The sequence below is a fragment of the Petaurus breviceps genome, unplaced genomic scaffold (assembly GCF_028583685.1).
Source record: "Petaurus breviceps papuanus isolate PSGF00001 unplaced genomic scaffold, PetGlider_PUasm1.0 90579, whole genome shotgun sequence".
In the NCBI taxonomy this organism is placed as follows: Eukaryota; Metazoa; Chordata; class Mammalia; order Diprotodontia; family Petauridae; genus Petaurus; species Petaurus breviceps.
Genome location: NW_027187278.1, coordinates 3,813,756 through 3,821,901, shown reverse-complemented (window position 1 = coordinate 3,821,901; position 8,146 = coordinate 3,813,756). Strand labels below are relative to the sequence as shown.

Below are 8,146 nucleotides of genomic sequence, written 5' to 3'. Positions count from 1 at the left end.
AAGGATGTTAATAATAAAGATACCACCTACAAGGTAGAATATAGATCTTATACACTGAAATGTTATATCTTTTACCCTGAAACACCATCTGTCAAGACATAAGGTAAGTTAGGCTCATCACGCAGGTTTGGGGAAAAATATTTGGAAAATTTTTTATTATATTTAAAATATTCAATTAAATGACTTTCTACTAAGTCATGACCATGGACTCCATGACTCATTTAAAGAGTTGTCTTCTTTGTTGGCAGTATTAAATTTTTATCCAATATAAAAATTCTGGTGAAGCACAAATTTGAAGGTATTTTCTAGTGACTGGTGTATGCATATATTATTCACAAGGTGTATGGAGGAGGTATGGGTGGAATAGCTTAGATTTCATGCTAAGTTTCTGCTGAGCTTTTCTCAAAACAAATAGCTCAACAATAAGGCAAGAAAAAAAATCAAGACCACAGCATTCTAGTGAGTTTCCACTTGCCCACCTTTTTTGGGTAAACCTCAAGAATATAATCCTAAGTAAAAACACTCATTTTATACATGTACATAGAGAAAACATGGGCTGAAAGAACATATAAACATGAGCTAACAGTTTTACTTTTAGTTCAGAATCCTCTAAAATAATACAAAATGACCTTGGGGTGATCACCATAGTTTTTAATTACAATATTGGTCTTCAATAAAAAAAAAATCTCCTTTTTGTTCTGTTGTGACAACTACACTCAGCATAAAGATCATTGAATTTACTTAAATGATAAAGGTAGTAACTTAAGTCTCCCCTATGGACTTTTGGTTCTCTTCTAGGGCACTTGATTTTGAAGATCAATTCCTTTCTATAGGATTACATCTTGCTGAAGCATTCCTTAGCATTGGTTCACACTTGAATTCCTTTTTTTTTTCACATACTAATCTGTAGAACTACATAGCTTATGAGACCCTCCTTTAAATCATGGTTCTTTTGTTCTTTAGAACATTCATTATCAGCCCAAGCAGCTTTCGCAAATTCTCTGTCTTCCAAATTTTTAGACTTTAGTGGTTTGCCTCCATTTTTTGTTCCCTAGCACATTTATTCTGACTTTTCGTTGGAGTTTCTTGACTGAAAAGCTTACTAGCCATTCCTTTTTTGAATGTCCTCATTGTTCCTGCTTTGAGTTTTTCACATTGCTGCTTTTTTGGATGTCAGTTCCTGAGCAGTCATCTTGAAGTCATACTATATTAGTTCATGTTTAGTACAAACCAGTCTTATTGCTTCTGTATAGAAAGATATCCCTTTAGCTGATCTGCATAATGCTTCTCTTCTTCTAAAATACATCAATTAGAGGCTCCATGTATATCCATATGATGCCTTGCACTCTGTAGTCCATTTCCCATTTCTTTTTCTATGGCACTCCATATGACATTCTGTGGCATCCATTGAAACCTCTTCCATAACTTCCATGAACTTTATAAATGCCATAGAGACAGTCTGCAAATGTGTTTCTGATGCAAAGGAGGTGTGAGATGATAGACTGTAGTTTAACACCATAGTGTTTTCGCTCAGTAAATCTGTCTGTGTTTTTTTCACTCTGAATGCTGCATTATGATCTTTTAGCCTGGAGTATGCCTTTAGCTGGAACCATGTTTCATTCACTGTCTCCTTCCAGTTATTTTCTTGTGTTAAAAAGAAATAGTAAATTTTGTCTTCAGTAAGGAGAGAATGTGGGATAACTTTTAAATTTTTTTATTTATTTTCATTTTCAAAATTTATTTCCACAAGATTTCAAGTTCCCAATTTTCTCCCCATCTCTCCGCTACCCCCACCTCCAAATGACAACCATGCTGATTACCACATCCCCAAGTCTGCCCTCTCTTCTATACCCTCTTACCTCCTTACCCCTTTTCCCCTTACTTTCCTGGAGGGCAAGAGGGTTTTCTAAACCCCTTTGCCTGTATATCTTATTTCCTGGTTGCACATAGAAACAATTATTTTTTTTACATTTTAAAACTTTGAGTTCTAGATTCTCTCCTTTCTTCCATTCTCACCACACCTCATTGAGAAAACAAGCAATTCAATATAGGTTATATATGGGTAGTTATGCAAAACAGTTCCATGGTAGTCATATTGTGAAAGACTAACTATATTTCTCCTCCATCTTATCCCACCATGATTTATTCTATATTCCCCTTTGACCTTGTCCCTTTTCAAAAGTGTTTGCTTCTGACTACCCTCTCCCCCAATCTGCCCTCCCTTCTATCATTACCTTCTTATACCATTTCCCCCTACTTTCCTGTAGGGTAAGATACCTAATTGACTGTGAATGTTATTCCCTCCTTAAGTCAAATCCAATGAGAGTAAGGTTGACTCATTCCCTTTCACCTCCTTACTCTTTCCTTCCATTGCAATAGCTTTCTCTAGCCTCATTTATGTGAGATAATTTAACCTATTCTTTCTCTTCCTTTCCCCTTCTTCCAATATATTCCTCTCTCACCTCTTAATTTTATTTTTTGGATATCATCCCTTCATTTTCAACTGATACTATGTCTTCTGTCTATGTATACATGTACACACATATACACATACATACACACATATATCAAGTATCCTAATACTGAAAAAGTCTCATGAGTTACAAGTAGAAGTAATGAACAGATCAAGGGATGAGATCTGGTAGATGGAGTGCCTGAAGAACTACGGAGAGAGGTCTTCAATACTCTATAGGAGGTAGCAAAAAAAAAATCCAAAGAAAGAGAAGAGCAAAAAAATTGCTGTCTTATGAGGCTTTATATATAGCTGAGGAAATAAGTAAAATAAAAAGGCAAGGGACAAAGGAAAAGATATGCTCAAATGAATGCAGAATTTCAGAGATCAGCAAAAAGACAGAAGAAGGTTTTCATAAAGGAGCAATGCAAAGAAATAGAAGAAAACAATAGAATGGGAAAGACAAGAGATCTCTTCAAGAAAATTAGAGATATCAAGGGACCATTTAATGCAACAATAGCCCTGATCAAAGACAAAACTGGTAAGGACTTCAAAGAAGTAGAAGAGAGTTAGAAGTGGTGTAAAGAAAATACAGATAAACTATATGAGAAAGATATAAATAACATCACTGACAAACACAATGGTGTGGTTACCAATGCAGTCAGGCATCCTGGGGAATGAAGTTAATAGGGTTTTTAGAAGCATTGAAATATTGCTTATAGTAAGACTAGTGGAGGTCACAGTAATTCTGGCTGAGCTATTTAAAATCTTAAAAGGTGATGTTAAGGTTCTGCACTCAATATGCCAGCCAAACTGGAAAACTCAGCTGTAGCCATTGAATTGAAAAATATCTGTTTAAGTTCTAATCTTAAAGAAGTACAGTGCCAAATAATGTTCAAATTACTGAAAATTATTTTCATTTCACACATTGGCAAGGTTATGCTTAAGATTCTGCAATATGTGAATTGAGAATTACCAGGAAAAGAGACTTTTTTTGAAGAAGTAAAGGAACTAGAAACCAAATTGCCATCATTTGTTGAATTATGGAGAAAGTAAGAGTTCCAGAAAAAAAGAAAAAAAAAACATCTACTTTTTCTTCACTGATTATGCTAAGGACCTTGACAGTGTGGATCACAACAAAATGTGGCAAGTCCTTGAGGAGATGGGAGTTTTAAATCAGGCAAAAACAACAGTTAAAACTAAACATTGAATAAGTGGTTGGGTTAAGATTTGAAAAGGAACATGTCAAGGCTGTATATTGTCACCTTATTTATTAAACTTATATGCAAAGTACATCATGCAAAATTCTAGGCTGAACAAATCTAGAGACAGAATTATGCTAAGAGAAATATCAAGAATCTTAGTAGGCAGATGATACCACTCTGATGGCAGAATGTGAAGAAGAATTAAGAAACCTCTTGTGAGAATGAAAAAGGATATTGTAAAAGCTGGCTTGAAGTTTAACATACAAACAAAAATAAAACTTAACATCTTGAGTATTGGTATGATCACTTCCTGGAAAACAGAGGGAGAGGAAATGGAAGCAGTGTCAGATTTTATATTCTTGGGCTCAAAGATTACAGCAGATAGAAGCTCCAGTAATGAAATTAAAAGACACTTGCTCCTTGGAAGGAGAACTGTGGCGAATTTGTACAGCAAACTAAGAAATCAGAGATATTGTATTTCCAACAAAGGTCTCTATAATCAGAACTATGTGTTTGTGTGTGTATGTATATACATGTACATATATGTTACATTATATTACATTATATTACATATATATTTTTTTTCCCTAGTAGCAATGTATAACTGTGAGAGTTGTGCTGTAAGTAAAATGAATGCTTCAGAATTGATGCTTTCAAATGTTGGTATTGGAGAAGATTTTTACAGTCCCTTGGACATGAAAGAGATCAAATAAGTCAATACTTAAAGAAATGAATTATGACTATTCACTGAGAGGTCAGATACTGATAGTGAAGTTTAAATATTTTTTCCTCAAAAAATAAGAAGACAGCACTCATTGGAAAACACCCTAATGTTGGCAAAGATTGAAGCAAATAGATAAAAATATGTCAGAAGATGAGATGGATAGATAATATCATGGAAACAATAAACATGAGCTTGGAGAGACTTTGGAAAATAGTGGAGGTTAGAAGAGTCTGGTGTCATATGGTCCATGGGGTCGTTACTGAACAACTGAAAAACAACAACAAATGGAGCCAAATTGTGTAGGGTTCCCAAATGCTCTCTTGCATTAGAGAAGGAAAGACTACTGTGTCCTTTGGAAGGGATTTTCCTATGAATAATTTATTGACTGGTTTGTGGGTCTCATACTTTCAAAAATTTTATATCAATTAACTCATTGAGCCCTGAATTATTCCAACCTACTCCTTCAACTGCATTTTTTCCAAATAAAAAATCGATGTTTTATTTTTATTCCCAAATCTGTCTGGTTTAGATAGAACCCAAAGGGGAACTATGATCATTCATTGAGTACTAGTGAAGTAGAGGTAAGATTGGCAAAGACAAAGAAAACAAAAGTCACAAAGAAAAATGGATTAGGAGTGATAGAAACAAATAAAACATTTATTTAAATTGGAAGAACAACTCATTTTTTTGCATATTATGATTTACAAAGTATTCCCCCTCAGCAATTGTGGAGGATATTTGGTCCAATAATATTTTGCCCATTTTTTCTATGAAAACACTGGTAATCTGAATGTTTCAGTTACTTGTCCATGGCAATAAAACTGATGTTAAGAGCAAGATACTCACTTATGCCAGTTCTCTTTACTATTAGTACAATGTTCTTTCAAATAATTTAAAAAATTGTACTTTTTCCTCAAACTCAATATATACATGCATTAATGTAATCATGCATCATTTTTTGTTCAATGTATAATTAATTAATTGTTTCTTAAAAAGTCCTGTAATCTGGGGAACACAGCCTATATTATGTTAGGAATCAAGGTATTTAGGTGATAAGCTAATTAAAAGGCTGGTAGGTGAATGAATTTGACTTCTCATTGAACTGATAGGTTATATAAATTACTTCATTTAATGATCCACCATGGTACAGTGGAAAGAGGACTGGAAATATAGTCAGAAGACTTACATTTGTAAATTGCGACTCTTTTTGGTAATGTAAACTAGGGCCTCTCTAGCCCTCCATTTCCTTATCTCTCAACTGATAAATTCAGACAGGCTCTAAGGTCTTCTTGAGGACGAATGGTCTGTAATGCTTCTAGGAATTTAACTCAAAGTTAGACATAGAAATAGAAAGGTGTATGTAAAGATATGGAGATGGAACTATAGAGATAGACCCATATATATTACCTGTCTACTGTGAAATTGCACTTGATATAAAAAGTCTGAAATGAAGTATCCCCTACCTTTAAAGAGCATTTAATGGATTAACATCACTACCATGTTTCCAAAGATAACAAAACTCTCCAGTATTTTAGAATAATTCTATCCTGCTAAGATGTGAAATTGTGTTGTTTTATAACCCAACTCTAAAAAGAACCAAATCATTAAAACAGAAGCTTTTCTGCTAGTGTATTCAAAATGCTTCAAGAAAACATATTTGTCAATGAAAAGCCATCTCAATCCTGTGATGTTCTCCCAAGTGGGATTATAAACAACAATGTATCCTGAAGTTATTTCAAATTGTGATGATGTTCAGCTTTTAACATTGGAACCATAATATATTTGGAGTCAAAACAACTAATATTTAGAAGTTGGAATGTTTATTTTTCTTTGAATAATTGATTAGTTGGCAGATTATGGACTTTAGGGAGACTACACCATGAATTCTTCTATTTCCTAATTCTGTGCCAAACTCATCATGGGCTCGATTTAATTTCATGTTTATCAACTTGAGAGAAAGAACAGTAGAAAGATGAGGAAAATGATTCATTTAAACTGGAGGGGGAGGGGATTGCCCAAGGCCACACAGGCCCTTGAGGTCCTCAAGTATGACCCTTTAAATGTATTCAAAATTCACAGAACAAATCCCCTAAATATAAGGATTTGTTCTGTAAAACTAGGACTTAGTGTAAAGACCATACCAAAGGATGTAGAAGACCATATGTGGCCTCTAGGCTGCCAGTTCCCCACCTTTAATCTAGAAATATTTTAATTGGTTTTCTTTAAATTTTGAAGAATTTATCAATTATTTATGTTTCAGATTAATAAATTGGCAGTACAATATTTTAAGCTACAGTTACCCATTAGCATACTGAAATATATTGTGTACAGTTTCATGAAAATTTATGTAGAGATGATCTAAAAAATGATGAAAGTTGATAAATTCATACCTGGCTTCCAAATGAGATGAGTCATTTTGAATTTATTTATTACTTGTGTATTTCAGTTTTGAAAAATAGTAAAATGTCCTGGAAGTCCCCGGCATCTGGATAAAAATAAAAAGAGAACTTGACCTTGCCGATGATGAGTTACTTGCCCCTGGTTTCTTTAAGGCATTCCATCTGTTTGCTTTTACACAGCATGATATTGCCAACAGGGGGAGCTACAGACAGAAGAAAAATGAGGTGGGTTTTGTTTAGGAGTATAATTTGGCTAAACTGACAATATATTATATCTTAATGGCCCCTCAGAGTGAATCTAATGGATGATCCAACTTCAATATTCTCCAAGAGTCGCTTTGTATTGGATCAGAGGCAGGCTGGGTGGTTAATCTTGCTTTCCTGCTGCTAATAGAGAAACTGCCATCTGGAAAAGATTTTGTCTATAAGGATATTCTTCATTGTTGGAAATTCTGTGGAGAATCTGAGAAAGTTTCTGATGAGCTAAGAGAAAAAGTGAAAGCACTTACACTTGTAAAGTATGGGAAGATTTTAGTACCCAAAAACACCAGCAATTTTTTTCCACCTAATAAAAATAAATAGTATTTCCTATACATTTAAAGATGTCTCACTATTAGGGTTATATTTTTGTAATAAAACAAATATGATTGTATTAAAACTAACTCCAGATAACATGAAATATTAGGGAGTCTATTTGCTGAGACAAACTCAGAAACTATACATAATTACAAAACACTTCACCCAAATAAAGTGTGATCTAAATAATTGGAAAATTTCAGTTGCTCATGTGTAGGCCAAGCTAATATAATAAAAATTATAATTCTACCTAATTAACTCGCTTATTTACTGTCATGCCAATCAAACTATCAAAAATATTTTGTAGAGCTAGAAAAATAATCACAAAATATATTTGGAGGAACAAAAGGTCCAGAATATCAAGAGAAATAATGAAAAGAAATGAAAGGGTAGGTGGCATAATCCTGCTAGATATAAAAACAATCATTAAAACTACTTGGTCCTGGCTAAGAAAAAGGGTGCTGGATCCGTGGAATAGGTTAATACTGTGCCATAAGAAATGATGAGCAGGAGGACTTCAGAAAAACCTGGAAAGGCTTATATGAACTGATGCTGAGTGAAGTGAGAAGAAACAGGAGAACATTGTACACAGTAGAGCAACATTGTGAGATGATTAACTTTGATAGACTTAACTCTTCTCTGCAATATAATGATTTAAGAAAATTTCAAAAGATGAGTGATGAAAAATGTTATCCACATCCAGAGAAAGAAACATGGAATCTGAAAACAGATGCAAGCATACTATTCTCTCTCTCTCTCTCTCTCTCTCTCTCTCTCTCTCTCTGTCTCT

General features: G+C 33.9%; 1 pseudogene; it reads right to left on the bottom strand.

The window, feature by feature from the left end:
* Window positions 1-835: 835 nt before the first annotated feature.
* Window positions 836-8,146, bottom strand: part of LOC138142455 (sorting nexin-4 pseudogene) — a 21,170-nt pseudogene continuing 13,859 nt past the window's right edge.